The sequence below is a fragment of the Sinohyriopsis cumingii genome, chromosome 10, assembly GCF_028554795.1.
Source record: "Sinohyriopsis cumingii isolate HCF-2022 chromosome 10, ASM2855479v2, whole genome shotgun sequence".
NCBI classification, from domain to species: Eukaryota; Metazoa; Mollusca; class Bivalvia; order Unionida; family Unionidae; genus Sinohyriopsis; species Sinohyriopsis cumingii.
In genome coordinates, this window is record NC_142970.1 from 97,931,182 (window position 1) to 97,954,596 (window position 23,415).

Sequence of the window (23,415 nt, forward strand, 5' to 3'; positions counted from 1 at the left end):
GAGCCATCAATTCGTGGCGTCACGTGAGGGGTGTGACCATAGATATGAAGGTATTTAAATCGTACAACTCGAAACACTGACTTAGTAAACAGATATTCCAACGTACATTGAGACGGAGATTTAGTTTTGTCATTGGGTAAACTACTTTACTTTCCTTGCCTCAAAGTCTGTCTTTGTGTCCTTGGGAAAAGCACTTTGCTCCTATTTGCTCGGTATTGATTTATATGCCTATTGTAGTCATTATATCATGTAATTTGGGCTAAATGAATTTTAATTATCACGCCCCCCGCCAAAAAAAAAAAAAAAAACAGTTGCGCTTAATTCTGACTGAAATAAATAACTACATTACACTACTTAATTACAAATTTGGAAACAATTTAAAAAAAACGTTAACAAATAATGACAAAGTCCTTAAGTTTAAAATTCTGTATTTGAAGTAACACTAATCCCTCAAACTTGTGGCTACAAAGATGATGTTACTCAACCGTAGCCAGCGACCATTATGCTTTTAAAAGACTGACATTATGGCGTGAAGACTACTGTGCATGTACATTTATAGGGGTTGTTTCAAAACAGCTCTGAGCGGATTGAAACGAATTTTTTGTGAAGATTTAGACCCCTCCCCTCTCCAAAAATAAATATATAAAGTACCACAACATAAAATATAAAACGTACTGAGGTTACGATTCGGTAAAATGTACATAAAATAACTGATAAAGGTAACAAATACTAAATCTTCAAAACACGATCACAAGTTGTTGCATAAACTGCATTCCCATAAAAAGTTGAGGAGTTTCATAAGGTGAAGCTGAGGAAACTGATAATAATAATAATAATAATAATGAGGACTTTTTATAGCGCCTAATCTTTAGACGCTCTAAGAGCTTTACAACATTAGGCAACACCTATAAAATAAAAAATAAATAATATTATTACAAAAACAAACACCATGAAATTAGAAGAAGAAAAAAAACATTAAAAAATTAAAAAAAAACATGCTGAGAATATTTCAGGTAGGAAACATTATTAGATCTTTAAGTTTGTTCTTGCAGTCGAGGAAACGATTATGACATTTGTAAGTAATTTCGTTAGACAAGTTGCGAGGCTAGAGCGGTGGGACCAATATATCACTTCTCTTCTGGCACTTGCAGAGTTCCACTATTACAAATGTAACAGTGCTGCAATTTATGGCATCAAGCTCGAATGATGATGGTGATGACGATGACGACGATCATCATCATCATCATGACTGATGTTGTCATACGATTGGTTATTAAGAGTTTGCAGTAAAGGAATCAACAAATACAAATAAAAAGTGTAACAAATGTGCGTTTAAGTTTGGGCGCTCACGTTTATTATGTTGACCAATTCAAAAATGTTTTTATTTCGCCTGAAGCAGAATTATGAGGTGGTTCCTGCACCATTTTTGTTTCACAAATAGTCAAATAATTTCAAACTAACAATTATATATAATAATTTTTGCATCGTAGATAGTTAATAAATTAGCTCATCAAGACGGTCCAGTGGCTTTCTAACTAATATGGCGGATGTGTGAATCTTGTGTAGACGTGACTTTTTGTTATTGTAAAATACATTTATTTAATACTAAATGAGCAACATTGGATGCGTTGGATACTCTGACATTGGTCATATTGGAATAAGGTTGTTCCTCTATCCGTAAATTTTTTTTAAACAGCACTTTAATGCATGCCTGCATGCAAGGAATTCTTTTATGCCTTTTCAACATTTTCCGTCAAATTTGAAAAACAAATGACATAACGACTTTCATACGACATGATATGATGACGCTAGGAATGTGCATGCCAAATAATGAATGGAAGTTTTCTTTTCACAAGAATAGAAGCTCGAGGATTTCAGACGTATTGCCAGGGTCATTCTGTGCTTTTCATGCAGGGTCATAAATATGTCACCTTATTATTAGTTATGGGCATATTTATGATTTTCCAATGCCCGGGGTTGTGAGATTTGTGTTGACCATGTATATACCGTACATCCTTACAAACAATGTAATCAATGAAGTAAACTGAACAAAAAGCCAATGATTCACGGTTAAATTTAACTTTTTAAACACAAAGCGTTCTTCGCATAAACCAGCGTAGGATTATAAGTTGGTAACGAACTCATAAACATGCGATATAACGTGCAGGTTTAATGTATCATTACATATTTTAAAATAAAGGCAAGCACAACAAGTTCAACTCTAAATAAAGCAAGTCAACTGCTATTGTCTACGTAGGGCCTAGCACTTGGTGCTAAGACGAATGCTACTTCACAAGTCAAACTGATCTCTCAGGAAAACAAAGTCCAGCTTACTTATTTGCACTGGTCGTTCTGAATGTTTATTTTATGGGTTTAATGCCATTTTGCAGCAAACGAAAGGCTTATACGTGGCGGGCTGTATACTTGGTTGAGAGAGAACCTAGGAAGAATCAGTGACCCATGACTACTGGAAAGCGTGCTCACACGCACACGTAGGCCAAGCTGAGACGAACCCACGCGGACAGAGGTGAAATGTCAGTGATCTGTAAAAAGCGAGCGCCTCAGAACACTCAGCTATCCATGACCCCAATGTTGAAGCTTTGCTTAAAAACCATAACTCCAAAAAGAGTCGAGACATGCGGTACATTGATGATGATGATGATGATGATGATGATGATGATGATTATTATTATTATTATTTCAAAGCTTTAGCGCCATTACTTTTCATATACGCTCGGTCAGTCTATCAGTCTGTCATTCTTCATCATATCTACACCAAATCATCTGTGCGGAATTTACCTGGTAGTTTGTAATTTTATTTGTCTGTAAATGTAAGACCGGTATTAAAGTTGACTCCCTTCCAATGAATTTCTGGAGTGTAAATGAAATAAGAAATGTACAGAAATTTAAACTGATATTTTAGAATAACGTTTAGTCAAACTCAATGAAAAGTAACACCATTAAGAGTGGTAATGCTACTCGGACCACCTCGGTTATCATCGTCACTAGCCAAAGTTCCGATATGTAAACCTTATGTACAGAGGCTTAACATATCTGAACCTTGGCTAGACAAAATGCTTAGCTACTTGTGCGAGGCAAAACTATTCGTTAGATGAATGTTGGCTCAGTAATTTACACAAAATTTGTACAATTTGTTTGAAAATGTCTTAACATAAAAAGAAGTACTAATCTATTCGGACCACCTCGGTATTTATAAGCTGGGACTGATTCGTTGGTGCCCAGCATAATTTAACGTATCACCGTAAGTCACTCATACCCTCATACACACCGCTACCTATGGAATGCAGAGCAATTACTATAAATTTTCGGCCTAAAGTCCGTCATCCATCGAATGCCACTATATGTCATATGCATATCCAAATATTCGAAACGTTTTAGTTTCTGTTGTTTTTTAAATAAATATATCAACCATTTTTCATGAAAAAATGTTTAGTATTCACTAAACAATTAACACAAATTTATGTGGATATAGTGTCAACATAGCATACTTTCATTTTGTTAAAGACTGGTAGCTAGTAAAACCCGCATCTATCGAGTCGTGCAGCGAAATGCGTAACAGAAAGGATACGAAGCCAATAATAGCGTTGCATCATGGGAGGAAAAGGTAGGTGTGTGTGTGTGTGTGAGAGAGAGAGAGAGAGAGAGAGAGAGAGAGAGAGAGAGAGTGAGAGAGAGAAATTTGGATTTGCAACTGAGCTTTAACAAGTCATATCGCACAATGGCTGCATTGTAACAGTCTATAGTGATCTTTAGTACTGGGGCATCATGCCGCAGACATGTAGCCTTATGTCCCACCCATTCACACTATCACGACACTAGGGAGACCAATCCTAAGCTGTTAGTATCATTTTTATAAGCCTTTGGTATGACTCTGCCGGGGCTCGAACCCGCGACCTCCCGCAGCCGGGCCGGACGCTCTAACCGCTAGGCCACCGGAGCGGTCTAGGGAGGAAAAGGTACACTGAGTCTGTATCTTCACTAACATGGTGGATGCTAGTTATTTGCGGTCGTATGAGCACCGGAAGTATGACTGTTGTCAGCGCATTGGACTTGCCGTACGATTGACTGAGAATCTGCGAATGAAAAACTTACTTCAATGCATAAGTTGGAGTCCACCGGGGGGCCGGGTGGTCTAAAGCGCTCGCCTTTCTAAGTTAGTTAACATCTATCATCGCTACCTAATGTTCCGATAAGTTAACCCTATCTAAATATTTTAATGCAAGGCTTTCTCACATATCGACATTGGCCGAGCATTTCACCTCAGTCTGCGTGGGTTAGGATCTCGGGCTCGGCCTATGTGGGTATGTTTAGAATGCTTGCCAGCAGCTTCTCATGGGTCGGTGGTTCTTCTTCGGAGTTTTCCTGGGTTCTTCCTCTACTAGTTATACTGTCCGCCATATATAGTCTATTGTGTGCTGAACAGTGGCGTTAAACTCACAGCAACAAGAACAACATCAATGCATTCGAAACTCTACGGTCAATCTTTATCGGGTATAACCAAGGTGGTCCGAACGGCAGCTAATGACAGTTATCAATAAAAATTCCAGGTACGATCTGTAGGATTGACCCGATGTTGCGAATGCGAATAATGTATGCAACGTTAAAGCCACCAGATGCGTAGAGTGGACACTACGTTATCACGTAAGATAAGTAGGGCGAGCAAGATGATGGTGATGATGATTATTAGTATTATTACTGCAACGGCGATTACAATGACGACTATAATTATTATTATTATTATTAGTAGTAGTAGTAGTAATAGTAGTAGTATTAGTAACGGCAGTGGCAAGATAAAAAGTTGCACGATTGATGCTTTATCGCATAGCAACACAAGAAAGTCATTTGCTGCAGACGCGACCGGACTAAGAAAAACCAAACGTATTATCCAAGAACACCACAGTAGTCGCCCCGGGCTGATCTGAGTGGTAGGATTCGAACCCGAACTCTTTTCGCATGCGAGTTCGGTATGATAACTACTGCAAAACTGTCTTCATTAGTTGCCTCTAACAAAATGCGCGAGGACACGTCAAGAGGCAATGAGAAAACTGGGGTGGACGAGGAAAACGGCGAAATCGATTTACCCCACTCCACAACTATTTTCCCAGTTCAGTGTAAGGTCAAATGCAAAGTATGAGAGATGGTCGATATTATTTCTTAAAGCTCGAAACATATGCTATCCACATTTTTACAGGTTTTAAGTTTATTTAACATACTACATGTTATATATATATATATATATATATATATATATATATATATATATATATATATATATATATATATATATATATATATATATATATATAATATACCAAAGGAGACCCATTTCATAAAAGCCTCAATGGACAAGAGCCGAAAACTTCCATTTAGCTCCACGCCGTTTGCCTATAAATGCCGTACTATCCATATTTTAATTAAAGCCACCGAGGTCACCCCGAATACAATGATATACACGCTGCGTCTCAAGCCGCATGCTGGGAAACGCGCTTCATGCCACTTGTGCACTAGGCAAATTGGAAGGGTTCACTTGAGCACAAAGAGGTCAGGAGTTTAAAAGTCAGGAAGTGAAATGACGGTCAAGTGAAATTCTATTCTCAACATACCAATGCCTAAATCCTCGTGCTCCGTACAAGTTTATTCAGGGTAAGCGAATTGAGCCGATGAGAGCGGAAGGCTGATGAAATATCGGAATGTAGTCAAGCAAGAAGAAAGAAACCTGAAACTGGTGTTGCCATTTCATCAGTCATCCTTATCACGCAGAATTAATATCTTAATTCTGATGCAATCTAGGTTGTTGTTGTTGTAGGGTTTAACGCCATTTTTCAGCACACGATAGGCTATACATGGCGGCCAGTATTAATGGTGGAGGAAGAACCCGGAAAACCCCGGAAAGAACCACCGACCCACGAGAAGCTACTGGCAAGCTTTCTCACATGCCCACATTGGCTGCAATCTAGGTAGCAGTATGTACGCAAAAAATCTGCCAAACCAAGAAAATTTCATTTTGTTTAAAAATAAATAAAAATATTAGCACATTCAAATCTTTTGAGTTGTTAAATATCATGGATGTTGTTAGTAATGGTTGAATTAAGTATTTTTTTTATACTTAAACTGAATTTAAATTACGTGAAAACGGATGAATAAAAGTATTCTGATTCCCACGTAAAATGATAATTCTCACTATTACTAATTATACCTTAATCTTGTCATTGTACACTCGTATCACACTAATCCAAACTATGTTATCTTTTCCTATCTCTGGTAACCTAAGTGGTTAGATCATCCGCCTCGGATTCGGGAGGTCGTAGGTCCGAAACTCGGCCGAGTAATACCAAAGACTTACAAAAATGGTACTAGCAACTGTCTCGATAGGCGCTCAGCTTTAACACATTAACCCCCGGAGCTTTCTGCCATTTTTGCCTGAAAATCGAGTAGGAAACACATTTTGAAAGCTATTTCTGAATAGATTCGAAAACACCAAATCCCCGGTCATCTTTCAATAAGATACTGCCTAGTTGTGTTAGAGACATCATTTGTTGTTGTCTATTTGACTCGCGCATGAGCAGATGGGTAAAAGTTGGACTTTTTTTTTTTTTTTTTTTTTGCTAAACGGAGCCATTATTTTTGTATGGAGACCACTCTTTATTCCAAATGCCCATCTTATCCTAATTTTTGCAAAGGCTCATCTGTCTGTTTGCCGTTCATACCGGTTTGCCTTAGATCCGAGACCAAAAAGTCTAAAATCCGGACACAAAATGGGATTCCGACCACGGGCGAATTTTGCGTAACAAAAAAGTCGGGTCCAAAAAATGAGGTTTTTCTATCTGTATTTTGTAGTGCAACTAGATATTCCAGATTATTTGGTATCATTGTAGAGCTACATCTGTCTACCTTTCTATAATACCACCCACTTTAGTGTATAATGCATGACCATGACGCTACAGAGATCGGCAGTAGGCTACTACCTCCTGCCCTGTAAAGTCGTCGCTAGGGGTTAATGTGTTAAGAGGTTAGAGTTAGGACTGGTGGGTCTGGTGGCAGAATAATGTGACAGAGTGGGACATGATGCGACATGTCGATGCCCCAGTGCTAAACATAATTATAACCTGCAACACTGCAAGACATGACTGAATTTGTTTTAAAGCTACGTTAAAAATCCAAATCACACACATCTTTTCCTATCTTCCTCTTTCTTTCTTGGGTAGCCATGGTAGTTCAGTTGGCTAGCGCCAGACTCGTAAACCAAGGTTATCCTCCCAGACCAGTCAATGTGTCCTTGGGAATGATACTTGGCTCCCATTTTTTCGGGACTAAACCTTTCCTTCCCCTCCATACAGCCGCTGATATTAGTATATTGCATGTCTTCTCATTTAACTTCATCTGTCTATTAGACTTGAATTGATAATCAAGTTGTATATTCAGAACAATAGGATAAGTTGTTGTTGTTGTTGTTGTGGGGTTTAACGCCATTTTTCAGCACACGATAGGCTAAACATGGCGGCCAGTATTAATGGTGGAGGAAGAACCTGGGAAAACCCGGGAAAACCACCGACCCAAGAGAAGCTACTGGTAAGCTTTCTCACATACCCACATTAGCTGAATCCGAGACTCGAACGGGCGCAGACAGAGGTGAGATGGCAGTGATCCGTAACGCTTTAGACCACTCGGCCACTCGGGGCCCCTATAGGATAAGTAAATACAAGGTTCAGTTCGTTTAACATTGCTCACCTGGCTTACACAGACCCAAATGCAAGCATATTTGGTAAAACAGTCTGGTTATTTGGATGTTTTGTGACAAAATCAGTCAACTTCAGTTTTTTTTTTCCCCCCAAAACAATCGTATGCAGATTATTCAGTGACTCAACATCAGTTGAGTAAAACTGAATGGGTCTGAAGCAAATATGGCGTCTGAAGCTGCTGGGAAACTTCGGCTGCGAAGATTTCTGGAGTATTTGATTCTTCCATTTTTAGTAGCGGCAAGCTATATTTAAAGCCGATTCGGAGTAGGTCACCTTCACTCTCCTGAAATACTGCGTTATAGTATTATTATAAAAAGTTACGCAACTGTTATAAACTATATAAAGATTCATTTATTCTCGAACTTTCACATACACAAAGTCATTATCCATGACACACACATGCACGCACACACACGCGTGCGCGATCTAGTATCAGCATTTACTTTTCAAACCGATTAGATTTACACCCACATTTAAATAATATTAGTTGCGACATTGTTTATATTATATTTAAAACTATCCCACAGCTGTTCCACCCAAAATGGTCGATCAATGCATATGACACAGCTCCCAACTCCTAATGTATCATCTTACCTGGGACGCGACAAAGATGTTTTAAGATTACGAGACAAACCAAATGTTTTGCTTCATCCCTTTCCTATATACATACATACACACACACACACACACACACACACACATACATACATACATACTATTTCGATCGAGTATATAAATCATCCCTTACCGAATTCGAATCCCCGTATATATATATATATATATATATATATATATATATATATATATATATATATATATATATATATATATATATATATATATACACGCACACATACATACATACTATTTAGATCGAGTAGATAATACTGCGTGTATGTGTGCACCAGTCGTCCACACTTGACATACATACAATGTCTACCCCAACGGGTGATAGCGAGATTAAACCTATTAAACACCAAGGTGCAGATTAAGTCGGATTATTTGTTACGTCCTGAGGTGTTCGTCTTAACCATTTTCCGAACTCCCAGCAAAACACCCACCCACACGCGGCCAAGACAATGATACAAATTTCAAGATATACCCCAGTAGCAGGAGTTTCTGAAAATTGACACTCACTGCGCAACCATCAAACAAAAGCTTGTAAAAGTGTCCTCAAAACTGAACTAATCCTGCTGGTTAAAACCAGTGAATACATATTTACGAAAGGACAAAGTAGTATCACCAATCTATTAATCCATCTACCGATCTTCCTAAACAACTACCAATCTACCCATTCAACGACCAAGTTATTAACCTATTTACTCATACACCCTCCTACATGCATACCAAGGCACATACCTAACTTCCAACCTACGAACCGAAGCACGGAGCAAAACTGTAGCGTCGGTCAATCCCCCTCCCCCCAAAAAAATCAAAACAAAAAATCAGCACTACTGGTATTTACAAAAGTGAAAACGAATCTTTGGTGGACGGAATTATTCATGGGTGACCTCGTTATTTTGTTTTAAACAGCTTTTGTTAAAAATTAAACACGACAGTTACAAAAATTGTAATTCTTATTATTGTTGTGTCTACGAAATTGACTGATTTGACTTAGTGGTGTTTCACGTACATCAGTACATAAAGACTATCATTAATGTTAGTAAAGCGCAAGGGCAATAAAAAAAAAAACTCAGCCCAAAAGCCGATGTAGACATGTATCATAAATGACAAAAGACATTGTTCTACTTTCTGAGTTAAATTAAATAAAAACGTCCATTTTAAAATCAAGCTGATATCCATTTTCTCTTTTTTGCGGGGGATGATTTTTTAAAATTATTTTCTTAATATAGCATTTCACATCAGAATCAACGATTTTGAATGAGGAACCCGACAAGCATTTTCTTCATTGTTGTATATCTGATTTGCACCGGACTTAATGGGAAACAAGGAAATGTCGATACAGCACAGCAATACAAATAGGTCATTTAATGCCAAATTAAATAAGTAAAATAACATGTTCAAGGACATGCCACGGCAGCTGACATAGGTTGGTCAGATGGGAGGATTCAAACCAGCACCCTTTGGTTGCGAGTCCGGCACGCTAACCACTCAGCCACCTCGACTTATTCAGTAAAAAAAAGAAAGAAATGATTTGTTTGCTAGTCATAGGAAAAAAGGTAACACTTGTTCCATATGATTTACCATAGTCTACGTACGATTGGTTTGGTTCTGTAGCACATGAAATACCAATGTATTTGGTTGATGAAGAAACTGGGAAGACCCACGGTGAAAACCGCCGATTCATGGGAACCTACTGGCAAGCTTTATCGTATACCCGCGTTGGTCGAGTTCAGACTCGAACTCACGCTGACAAAGGCAAGACTTGTGAGTGACCTATAAAGGCAAGCGATTTTAACCACTCGCTCCCCCCCCCCTCCCCGGGCCCTTGGTCCATGTATGAGGATTTGCATATGTTTGTATTGTAAATGCATATTTTGTATTGAACAAAGTGGCCCTTGAATCTGTTTCTTTAGTTTTCGAGGGGGTGGGGGGGGGGGGCGGGGTAGTATAGGATCAATTCCTCAACCCAGTAATCTGGAACAAGTAACACAAAATGAAGACTAGTTGTGTCGAAACATGGTGACCTCTTATCACATTTTCTATACAGATATTAAGGATTCCGATGATGTCGTGCGCTACCTATCTCCTAAACCTTGCATGTAAATTTGTCAGTTTCCCTTTCTCTAATGGACTGAGATAATGGCTTAACCTTCTTGTTTTACACGATGATAATAAATGGACCTTTTCTCCATTTTCCAACTTTCCAGTGTTTCATTCACCACCACCATTCAGTCTCCTCGTCTCTTGTCATTTATTGCGTTGACATGTCAGATACTAGAGCCAAAAATAAAGTCGTCTGGCACAGTTTAAATTAGCTTGCTGGCTTATTATTTTAGATTACAAGAACCTGTAACGTCTTGTCTCTGCTTACAATATGACAATACGGGTTTTGACTTTAATATATTATCAACGTTGCGAAGTTTTTAATAAAGCTTTGCGGGAGGGATACTTAAGACGTGTTTAAAGTCTCAATCTAAGGTAGAAGTGGGTCCATCGTATCGCACTTACGTGGCATGCACGGTCCTGCATCATATCGCACTTACATGTCATGCACGGTCCTGCCTCATATCGCACTTACGTGGCATGCGCAGTCTTGCCATCGTATCGCACTTAAGTGTCATGCGTTATACCGCCACTGGATCTGTCCGTATCGGCTTGCAGCCTATAATCAACCTGTCTAGCCACGAAACTGCCTTCCTGTGTTGATAATCGTAAAACACGCAAAACTACTCAAACAACCCAACATTAATCTATTTGACTAGCCATGATACACCTTTCCTGTGTTGCAATTCCGTAAAACACACAAACTACTCAAACAACCGCACTTTAATCTATTTGTCTAGCCACAGTAAGTCTTTTTGTGCTGATATGCCGTAAAACACATAAACTATTCAGAAAACCAAGTGCTTTAAACTTGTCTAGCCACGATATAGTCTTCGAGTGGTGATGTGCCTCAAAACACCAAATACTATTCTGACAACCGACTTATACAGAGGCAATTAACCTTCTGGATTTTAGGGCAATGATCAGGCCACTCTTTAAGAGTTGCAATTTCTCCAAAAATACCAATTAGTTCTTACCGACTACGAATAAAAGAATGACAAAACTTTTTTTAAGAAAGATACACACACACACACACACACACACACACACACACACACACACACACACACAATTCCCACATGGACAATTTATGAATAACCTTTGGGGAATTTCCATCTTGTAGCTTATCGATCGAGAGAGAGAGAGAGAGAGAGAGAGAGAGATGGAACAATAATAATAATAATAATAGTAATAATAATAATAAAGTCGATGTGTTTATAAGAATTGTTGATTAAGAAGAAAAATGAAGCATGCATATTTGTTATCTACTCCCGAATATTTGTTATCGACCTATCTTTTAAATTGCAACAGAGAACTATACAATACAAAAATCCCTCGATGGGTCTGACGCTATATTGGGTGAAAAGAATTTTCTGGAATTCAAGATAATACCATTTTTATCAAATTAGCCATCCCTGATATTTTTCAACAAACATTTTAAAATTACTGTTGTGGTGGACATATTGGCTGTCAGTTTGGCCATTTTCATTGAAGACAAAATTATACATCATTATAAGTCTTTTGGTGAAAACCCCATGGAGTTGGGGTGTACTGGCGAAATGAGCTTCATTACAGTCATCATGGCAGCCATGATGGATGTACGACGGACACCATTTGCACTGAAGACCAACTAGATATCGTAAACAGTCGACTGGTGAAAATATCATGATGATAGTGTCATCCATTTGGGATGAGGGGAGATAAAAATAGTATAGAAGGCAGGTTATTTTCATTAAGAAACAACTAGACACCATGAGGGGGGCCCCGAGTGGCCGAGTGGTCTAAAGCGCTCACCGTTCCGGATGGCTGCCATCTCACCTCTGTCTGCGTGGGTTCGAGTCCAAGGCTCGGCTGGTGTGGGTACGTGGGAAAGCCTGCCAGTAGCTTCTCGTGGGTCGGTGGTTCTTCCCTGGGTTTTCCAGGGTTCTTCCTCCACCAGTTATACTGGCCGCCATGTATGGCCTATCTTGTGCTGAAAAATGGCGTTAAACCGTAGAACAACGACGACAGACACCATGAGAACTCTTCTGATAAAACCCCATGTGAAAATGACTTTTCACTTAACAGGAGTAGCGAAAGGAAGAATTTCAAGATAGCCATAAACTGGACTTCAGATCAGCATAATTCAAATTTAGGATCAGCAAGACCTCATAAGTAGTCTTTAACTGAAAACCACATGACGACGTGAGCATTGATTCAAGAGAATTAACGATAACAAGAATTTCAAGATGGCCACTGTGGCAGCCATATTTGGCATCAGATCGGCACCGTTTTCATTTAGGACTATCATAAAACTTCTTGTGTGAAAAAAACAAAACCATGACTGTTCAGGTGGAATTATAACAGCAATATTCTTCCGAAGGGTTTCGTTGCGGCCATATCGGGTGTCAGATCGGTAATAGTTTTAGTTAGAACCAGCTAGGCAATATAAGAAATATTTCAGTGAAAACCAATGATGATATGACCATCCATGTATGAGTAGTGATAACAATATTTGCAACATGGCCTATGTGGCAGCCACATTGGACGTCGGATCACCATGAATTTTATTTAGTATCAACTTGACATCAAAGGAAGTCTTCAAGTGCAAAGCCCATAATGACATGACCATCGGTACAGGAGAGGCAGCAATGAAAAAAATTCAATATGGCTGCTGTGGCGGCCATAATGTATTTGCAAGAAGCAAGATTTCTATTCAAGAGGAACAAGACCATTAGATGAATGGGTGTGTGAAGTTTAAAGGCAATCCTCTAAATTGTTAAAGAGTAAAGATGACTTGTGATAACGAACGGATGGCGAAATTTGGACAAAATATCGTCTCATGTGACCAGTAGAGCTAAAAATGTGTCGTACGAAGTTATGGCTGGAGAGGTTTATTTCCCTTCATTTTAAAAGTTTAATTACGAAAGAATTCAGCATTATCTTTGTACCACGAAGTATTGCTTAAAAGTTCCTAATTTAAATTGTAATGTATTATTAAATTATCTATTTTCTAGAGAGCGCAAAAATATTTAAACAAAGTAATTTTCAAATATAAAAAAAATGTTGTCCGCATACACGAATCTCTGTAAAAACAATGGTATAATTTCTTGCAATTAAGGTGGTGCAATCTGGGGGAAAGATAACGAAGAAATCGTACGATTTTCAAAGGTGGAAACAACTAATACAGATTGGGTCTAAAATTTTGGAAAAATCACTTACCTCTTTCCCTCGCCACTTTTTATTGGGCCACTGGCCTTAAGCCTACATCAACTACCTTGACCGAACACGTATATAATTTGTAATCTGAAACACTGAAACCATCCTTTTGTTGACATCACCCGGTCACATACCGCTCACATTCTTCTCACCATAAGTGACCGACCATTTAATTGGGAGGGGGTGACGGTGGGGGATGGGATTTGCTTTCGAGCCCGCATATTTGTTTTCAATGGGTATAAGTGGTGGGGTAGTGGATGGTGCATGCTTTTCTTTTTAAAAAATCAACATTATACAGGTCAAAGACGTTTATGACACCGAAATATTTATTGTTTAGTTTTTAACTGAGTTGAACGATGATAAATAAAAATTGATTTTCGAAATACAAATGAAAGCGAATGTTTATTACACATTCAGACTTTGCTGTGCTTTAAAAGTTATTAACCAGCTCACGGATTAAAAACAACGACTTATTTACAACGCAAAATGTCACATCCGAGCCTTCAAGCTTATTCACAAGTGTGATAAATGATCACGATTAATGGCTGAAAAATTAATGTACAATGGGTGATGACTGTGAGAGCCGTTACCTGTAAATACTGCTTATAGTTATTGTGGATGATTTTATATTATTCCCAAATAAAGACAAATACATTGTTTACCTACAGTTAGAAGTCTTTCGGGTAAGCTCTAACGATAACTGCGAAACTGACTAAATAAATCCATGACAAATTTCTTTTTAAAAAATGACAAGATACGTGTTTTACTCCACGTTTCCCAATTGTCTTCAGTACAAATATTTAAAAATGTGATTCAATCTTCAAGACGAACCTTCCAAACAGAAGCAAACATTTTCTTCTACAATAGAAATTATTTAAAAAAATAACACTAAAATCCTTTAAAAGTGTATTAAATAAAAGATAAAAGGTAAAAAAAAGTAAACTTGTTAAAATATAGGGTTGAAATGTTGTGAAAAGTCAAGATTTTTCCCCGATGAAACATCATTAAACAAGCTTAGAGCTGATGAAATTTAAAACGAAATGGAAACAAGCTTCTCACTGAGCGGAAGCTGAGCCACTCAATAAGGAATGAACTCCACTGTGGAACTCTACAATCCGCGCAAAACAGGTAAGAACCCTGTCGACCCATCTTAATAATGTTAAAGACAAAATACGGCAAAAAGGGTTCTGTTCTGTTTTTACAATGTCCTCTTCTTTAGAATGAGAATTTAAAAGTATGTGACGACGATGACGATGATGACATTGCTACTGGTGATAATGCTTTATGTATTGTTGTACGATGATGGCAGTTTGTCGATGCTAACAATGACTTGGGTGGGATGACACAATCGATATTTGCGGAAGACGAAATAATTCGCCTATAGTAAACATAAATATGGATCAAACATGTATTTAAATGTTCGACTTTGCATTTTTATATCCTTTCTGTCCTTTTCTTGACCCCTAGCGTCACAGTCTGCCGAACACTGGTTGATGACCTCAAGTATGTGCTTTATAAAGAGCTATCCAGAAGTCTAAATATCATTTCTTTGTTGCATGACCAATATATACATTTCCTATTTCCAGGTTGAGCTGTCCGTATTCAGTGCATATCAATTAACATGTATATTGATGCTGTTTTCATAAGCTATAAACCAAAGTGGTCGTCACACAAAATGGTGACCTGTCTGTGCCAAACTTTGATTTGAAATCTCTCTCTCTCTCTCTCTCTCTCTCTCTCTCACATACACACACACACACACACGCGCGCGCGCGCGCGCGCGCGTGTACGCGTACCAATTGTTACGACCATGTGAAACCATGGTTCGTACTGTTAGATTCTAGCACTAGAGTAAAGTAGGAACCTTCAGCCTTGCTAGAATTGTAAGAAGCCAAACATTTGATATGGACCTAAAGGGCGAGCGCTCTTACACATTTTCCATTTATTTCATGGCGGTTGCTTGTTGTTTAGAGTGACGGACTTGGAAACTTTAAGGTCGTCGGTTCAAATCCCTCCCAAATCTGCCCAGGTCGGATGCTGTTGTTTGTGTCCGGGTAAGGCACTTTACCCCTACTGCCGCGGCACTGTAACGCCTTTCAGGCGTTGATCTACCATTAATCCCAAGTCTGAGGTAACGTTTTGTTACCCGAAATGCTGAGAAGAGATTTATTATAAAGTTTATAATTAACCTTCACAGACATGGCCCGTGGGGTAGGGTGGTAGTCCTGGCAAATAAAAAATTCCGAAAAGAGTCTTTAAAAAATCACACCCTTATTGGTAGATTAGGATGATCAACTTTTTGGCTTTCTTTCCAAACTAATGCGCCATGTGTCACTTTTAACGCACTTGCTGAAAGAGCAACTAGCTATCCTTTCGAAAAAAAACTTTCAGTATTTGTTTTTAAAAAAGATCCTGTATAATAAGGACGCCCTTTTGTTATATAGTGTTACAGATCATGACTGAAATTTGAATTTAGAAATCCAGATTTTTATTTAAAATTATCCGTACAATAAAAAAAGACATCAATTAAAGACACAACATTTACTTAATTAATTACGGAATCGTGACAACTGGACCATTTTCCTTATTAAAAGAAGACAGAAAATCAATGTCATTAATTTTTTTTAAAAATGCATTTACAGTGGATTAATAAACACACCTAATAACATATAAGAAATACTGATGACATGTGACTAAATACTGATGTGATATGTGACTAACAACTGATGTGACATGTGACTAAATACTGATGTGATATGTGACTAACTGATGTGACATGTGACTAAATACTGATGTGACATGTGACTAAATACTGATGTGACATGTGACTAAATACTGATGTGATATTTGACTAAATACTGATGTGACATGTGACTATCTACTTATGTAATATGTAACTAGCTACTAATGTGACATGTGGCTATGCTGACGATGATTCCATTATTAATCAAGATCGAAAATCGATGTTATAAAAGCAAGGTTGATGAAATATTTTTTAACACTGAAAACTGTATACATTAACAACAACAAAAAAGAAACAAACAACAAAAAGGAAATGCAACAAAAACAGACTTTACGGTCTAAACTTAATAATTTCTGATATTTAAAATGAGCTCCACGCTGACTCATTCCCTCTATACAAAATGAAATAGTCTTTTTTCTCTAATCCATAATGAAGTCTAAATGTACTTATCATAAATTAAATTGTCTTTCTTCAGAAAAAGAGCAATTTAAGACCTCTACCTTCTTTGGTAAACAAAGAACAGTAATTACAGACTTTGTCCTATTTTGTGTTATAGAAAGAAAGTCGAAGTCATACAAGTTTACTCATGTTAAAACAAAGGACAAATTAAATAAAGCATATGCATTTTAAAGCACTTTTTACACTCTTTTAGGTTGAAAAAGTGACAAACATAAATGCAGATTTAATCTTAAAAATTTATTCTTATATTTTAATATGGATAAATAACAAAGCATGTTCATCGAAGAAAAATAATACACTTACCTAGTTGTAATACATTTCAAATATAAATACCAACAATACAAACTGACCAAAATTTTAAATCACTGACGTATCAAAAAGAGCTCTTTCATATAATATCAATGCATATATAGAAATGGAACTCTCCCCCCCCCCACACACACACACACAAAGTTTGACTTAACTAACGGCGGCTATAGTAGGTAGATTTTTCAGTACTTTTGAAATTTCTCTGTTATTAGAATGGCAGTCTGGAATGGTGAAAGGTCATAAATGTATACACTGCCTTCTTCTCTGTCTACTGTCTATTATGTGTTATTTTTTTTTACAGCACAGTATTATTGTATAGCACTTAAATTACTCCAGATAGGTCGCTTATATAATATTTTGATCGCTATTCGACTTAGGGGTGGGGGGAAGCTGGGGTCAATGAGTTCAAATGTTGGACGTCGTCAAGATATGTCATCGTTGATATCAAATCAAAGGATTTTGATAGCATTTACAGATACGACAGATTAAAATGCTCTCACTGACCACCTAAGCCCAAGGGCTGAGGTAATAACTGTATATCAAGAGGATGACATTTAATCACGCATGTTGTCTTGGCATTATACTGAAGGCCTGTACGATTTCTGTAACTGTAAATAACGTTCCACATTTCAGTCGAGTCCCAGTTTCCCCCTCCCGCTCCCTGCCCAACACATATAGCCTCAGTGCAAGGTTTTAAGGTCAAAGACACATCTCGGCCATTTTATTATGTTGACTGGGCTTTCATAGAACAATATCAGCTTTTATTTTCCTCTTGGTTCAGTTACCAAGATATAACGTGTATGCTATAAAAACCATTTTGATCCCAGCAGGACTGGGGTAGGAGGTCAAAGAGTGGGTATCACCAGTGGATGTTATCACAGGTGTCAAATCACAGGTCACTGGCGTGATAGCTGTAACGCGCATCAAATCTGGAATAAACTATACACAGATATGTTTTGGACATTGTGCTATTTTCTTGGTGATACCATAAATCGTACCGCAAACCAATGCACAGGGGCTGTAATTGTAGCTGTTGTAGGGTTTTATGCAATTTTTCAGTACACGATAGGCTATACATGACGGACAGTATTAATGGTGGAGGAAGAACCTGGGAAAACCCCGGAAAGAACCACGGACCCACGAGATACTACCGGCAATCTTTCTCACATACCCACATTGGCCAAGCCCAAGACTCGAACCCACGCAGAAAGAGGTGGGATGGCAGCGATCCGTAACGGATAGCGCTTTAGACTGCACAGGGGTACTCAAGACAAACAAGAGTCCCTTAAACGGGCAGAAGAGATTTTCAAGGAATCCAAGATAAAACCGTTTAGTCCAGTGATTCCCAACTAAAGGTGGCGACCCAAATCAGGGCCACGAAGAGGTTCTGTAGAGTCGCCATGATTTTTCTTTTGAGGATGGCAAAACTTATCAAAATGCAGAAGTCGTGAGGCTCAGAAAATGTATTTTTTAAGGTCGCGGCAAAAAAGGGTTTGAAACCACTGGTTTTGTCTATATAAGAGATAGCTCTTGAAACTATTTTTTATATTTGTCAGCAACAGCAATATTTAAAAACTGCCGCCGTTGCATCCACATTGGATGTATGATCGACAAGTTTAATTTACGACTAACAACCATTTGCAAAGTGTTCTGGTGAAAACCCACATATTTATATAACTATTCATTCAGGAGGTGTAGCGATAACAAGATTCGGAAGATGTTAGACAACCACAGAAGTGTATCTATGGCAGTATATATTAACAATTCGGTCGCTCGTATCGAGAAATTATTCAATCATGACTGATGTAGCAATATACACACATAATAAATGTTGATTTTTGTTCAAGTTTTTGGGTAACCGTTAAAATGGTGAGGGAGAAGGAGATGTAGGATTTGTCATGGCAATCCAACGAAGCAGCACTTCTTCTAAATGTATTAAATCTAAACAGACACCATACCCCCCCACACACACACACAAACAAATCTGGTATTATTTGATGATGTGATATGTTAAGTTTGTATTACCCCATCCCATAGACTTCCAACATCGACGAGCGCATCCATGTTATTGTGAATTATCAAAAATCTACTGCAGTTTGAACAATCAATTCTGATGAAGGCTTTTATGACACTTCGTCTTCCTCGTCGGGCGAGTGGCATTTGAAAGCATTTTACTATATCTTACATGCCATAGCTAATGTTTGCAGTACCAGCACGTAGAATTTTCTCCTGATTTTCACACCAAAGGCTGCATTTTCCCTATCTAAAGAAAGCGACACGAAAGATATTTATCTTTCGTGCTATAAGCGGTAGCGTCAGTGACGACAGCGATGTCACAACATCTTTTGTTTCGAGTTAATCTACGTAACATCGTAGTTTTATTAATGCTACCCTCGTAAGTGCTTGCGCCGGCGAGGCACGCCATTTGGCAGAGATCTTTATTAGATTTACGTTTAAAATATAAATATTCTAACTATTTCTGGAACATCGACAAAGTTATGTCAAAGATTATGACGTATATTTAATATTCTGACATGTTTTCCTCTTGTACACTCTATACATGTACATGCTCAGATCTATCTCGAGATAGAGACAAAGATAAAGACCTTCATTCGTATGTTACTGCAAGACATGCACATGTCACTAAAGTCTTGGTGTGATCTTTATTCATTTTTCATTCAAGTGCGGAAATTCTCAATACTTCTCCTGCCCCTAGATCCATTTCCCAGACTAAACTCCCAAATCATTCACCACTTCACCTCCAATATTTACCATGGTCACTGATTTTCTACATGCCACAACAAACATTTTATAAACATTATTCAATTTTCCTTAAGCAAACGTTTATTTTACTGATACTGAATAACAAGGTTCTTACAATTCGTCTTTAATGAATTCATCCATTAAAGATCCGAATTTAAAAAGGGGAGCTAAAGAAAAGAACAACAAAAAGGGGGGGGGGGGTATGATAAAGCTTATCACAATGTTGGTAAGACCTGTGCTAATAAGAACTTCTTTTTGGAAAATAAATATTACGTCCTGTCCCTATTTCCCCAATATTTTCTGAACGTTTGAGAATAAAATTGCACTTATTTTCTTTCTTTTTTTAAATAAACACAGACCTTTTGTTATGATGACCATTAAGGTACACAAAAAACGCGTTTCCTATTGTACTGTTTTTAAAATTAGGGTCGGCCGGTCGGTATTTTTCTTAAACATTATATATAATGCACTATGCACTTCAAGTACTGGCTAAAAGCAGCTCAGTTATATCCACACATTAATTTTAACTAAATTTAGGGAATTTTTGTTTAAAAAATATTTTTCATTTTTTAAGGGGTGGAGGAAGGGGTTGGGTGGGCAACGAAAAACGGGGACGGTAAGCCAACCGCAAATACATATTTTCGGGCTTTAAATGTTAGTTAGATGTGGATTTTTCTTTTCTACCTTAAAACCTGTGACCTATTAAAAAGTGTATTCCAGCTGGTATTGTTATGCACATTTAAGCTGCAAATGTTGTAAAGCTACAATTTTTCTTATGACATTAAATTTCATGTTTTCATTAAAATGAATAACTGTTTCATCTATATTATGCAATATACTGCCCATAAAAAATATTTCTAGTATGATACTAAGGCATATTATGCAATATACTGCCCATAAAAAATATATCTAGTATGTTGTTGTTGTTGATGTTCTGGGGTTTAACGCCATTTTTCAGCACACGATAGGCTATGTATGGCGGCCAGTATTAATGGTATTTCTAGTATGATACTAAATCATATTATGCAATATACTGCCCATAAAAAATATATCTAGTATGTTGTTGTTGTTGTTGTTGTGGGGTTTAACGCCATTTTTCAGCACACGATAGGCTATATATGGCGGCCAGTATTAATGGTATTTCTAGTATGATACTAAGGTATATTATGCAATATACTGCCCATAAAAGATAGTTATAGTATGTTGTTGTTCTTGTTGTTGTTGTGGGGTTTAACGCCATTTTTCAGCACACGATAGGCTATATATGGCGGCCAGTATTAATGTTATTTCTAGTATGATACTAAGGTATATTATGCAATATACTGCCCATAAAAAATATTTCTAGTATGATACTAAGGTATATTATGTAATATACTGCCCATAAAATAATATTTCTAGTATGATACTAAGGTATATTATGCAATATACTGCCCATAAAAATATTTCTAGTATGATAGTAAGGTATATTATGCAATATACTGTGCATAAATATTTCTAGTATGATAGTAAGGTATATTATGCAATATACTGCCCATAAAAAATATTTCTAGTATGATACTAAGGTATATTATGCAATATACTGCCCATAAAAAATATTTCTAGTATGTTGTTGTTGTTGTTGTTGTGGGGTTTAACGCCATTTTTCAGCACACGATAGGCTATGTATGGCGGTCAGTATTAATGGCATTTCTAGTATGATACTAAGGTATATTATGCAATATACTGCCCATAAACTGCCGTATAAAAAATATTTCTAGTATGATACTAAGGTATATTATGCAATATACTGCCCATAAAAAATATTTCTAATATGTTGTTGTTGTGGGGTTTAACGCCATTTTTCAGCACACGATAGGCTATGTATGGCGGCCAGTATTAATGGTATTTCTAGTGTGATACTATAGTATATTATGCAATATACTGTCCATAAAAATATTTCTAGTATGATACTAAGGTATATTATGCAATATACTGCCCGTAAAAAATATTTCTAGTATGATACTAAGGTATATTATGCAATATACTGATACTAAGATATATTATGCAATATACTGCCCGTAAAAAATATTTATAGTATGATACTAAGGTATATTATGCAATATACTGCCCATAAAAAATATTTCCAGTATGATACTAAGGTATATTATGCAATATACTGCCCATAAAATAATATTTGAAGTATGGTACTAAGGTATTTATCTCTAACCTAAGAAGAAATAAACAACAGCTGCACGATGAAGGTTAAGAGGCCAACCATTAATTTTCTGAGTGGCGATGGTGATGGTGGTGGTCATATTATTTTCTTTCGAACCGGGATATTTTTAAATTAGTTCTTGTTTTGTACACATTTCGGGATCATTCAAGTTCAGCGTGATTGTCCTGTCCTGATATATTCAGCAACTGCCTTTAAACCCTGTACACGCATGTACATGCGTATACGTGCGTGCTTGAGAAATGCAGACGAATTGCGGTGGGTGGGTGGGATAATGATCTTTGATAATCTCACTCTCACCCGTAACAAATACTAAGCACTATCAGAATTACTACTTTTTGTTTGTATCGAAGTGATGTGGTTCGTGCCACTGCACTTCTAATTCATTATCAATCAATTCATCATCAGATTTACTTTCATTCCATTTGCACGTCCGGTTCCATAGGCTGTGTAAGTGTCGCTGTTGCCATCTGTTCCAGGCGAACTATACACATGTTTTGTATATGGCAGTGGGGACTAAGTCTGAGGACGAGTAAGCAAAAAGAAGGATAAAATATCTGGCCTTACCGTTGTATATAATGGCAATACCTGCAAATTTTTTTCTTCAAATCAATAGTTATGTCAACTGCATTTATCGTCAATGATACCGGAAGTTTCGAGATCAGATACGAAACAGTTCAAGTCATGTATCGATGACCAGGACACGGAACAACTATTGGACACGGAATTAATAATAATAATAATAATAATAATAATAATAATAATTATTATTATTATTATTGTTGTTGTTGTTGTTGTTGTATCCGTGTTCTGCTGTCGCCATTTTCTTTGCATTTATTATGATAGTACGTTTGATTTGTTCACAATTAAAATATCGAAGACTTCAAGGTAATTAAATATTTACGCCCTAACAACAATGACAACCTTCACCTTTACTAAGAAATAGGAAGGAAAGATACAAATGTTCTTATCTACAAACCCCTCCTCCACTCGAAGGAAAGAGGGAAGAAAAAAAAACAACCTGTATCTTTTGAAACATCCTTGATTGTTTACGATTAAGTATCAGTGTGTGTGTGTGTGTGTGTGTGTTTAACTTAAAGCATATAACATTAATATAAAATAATTCGATAATAATGATAACATTGTTTTCGCCAAAATGTGTTGTATCTTTTTCCATAAGAGGTTAAATATTATGCATTTCCTGTGCTGGGTAAATATTTTAAGCAGGGACGTTATTTTAACTT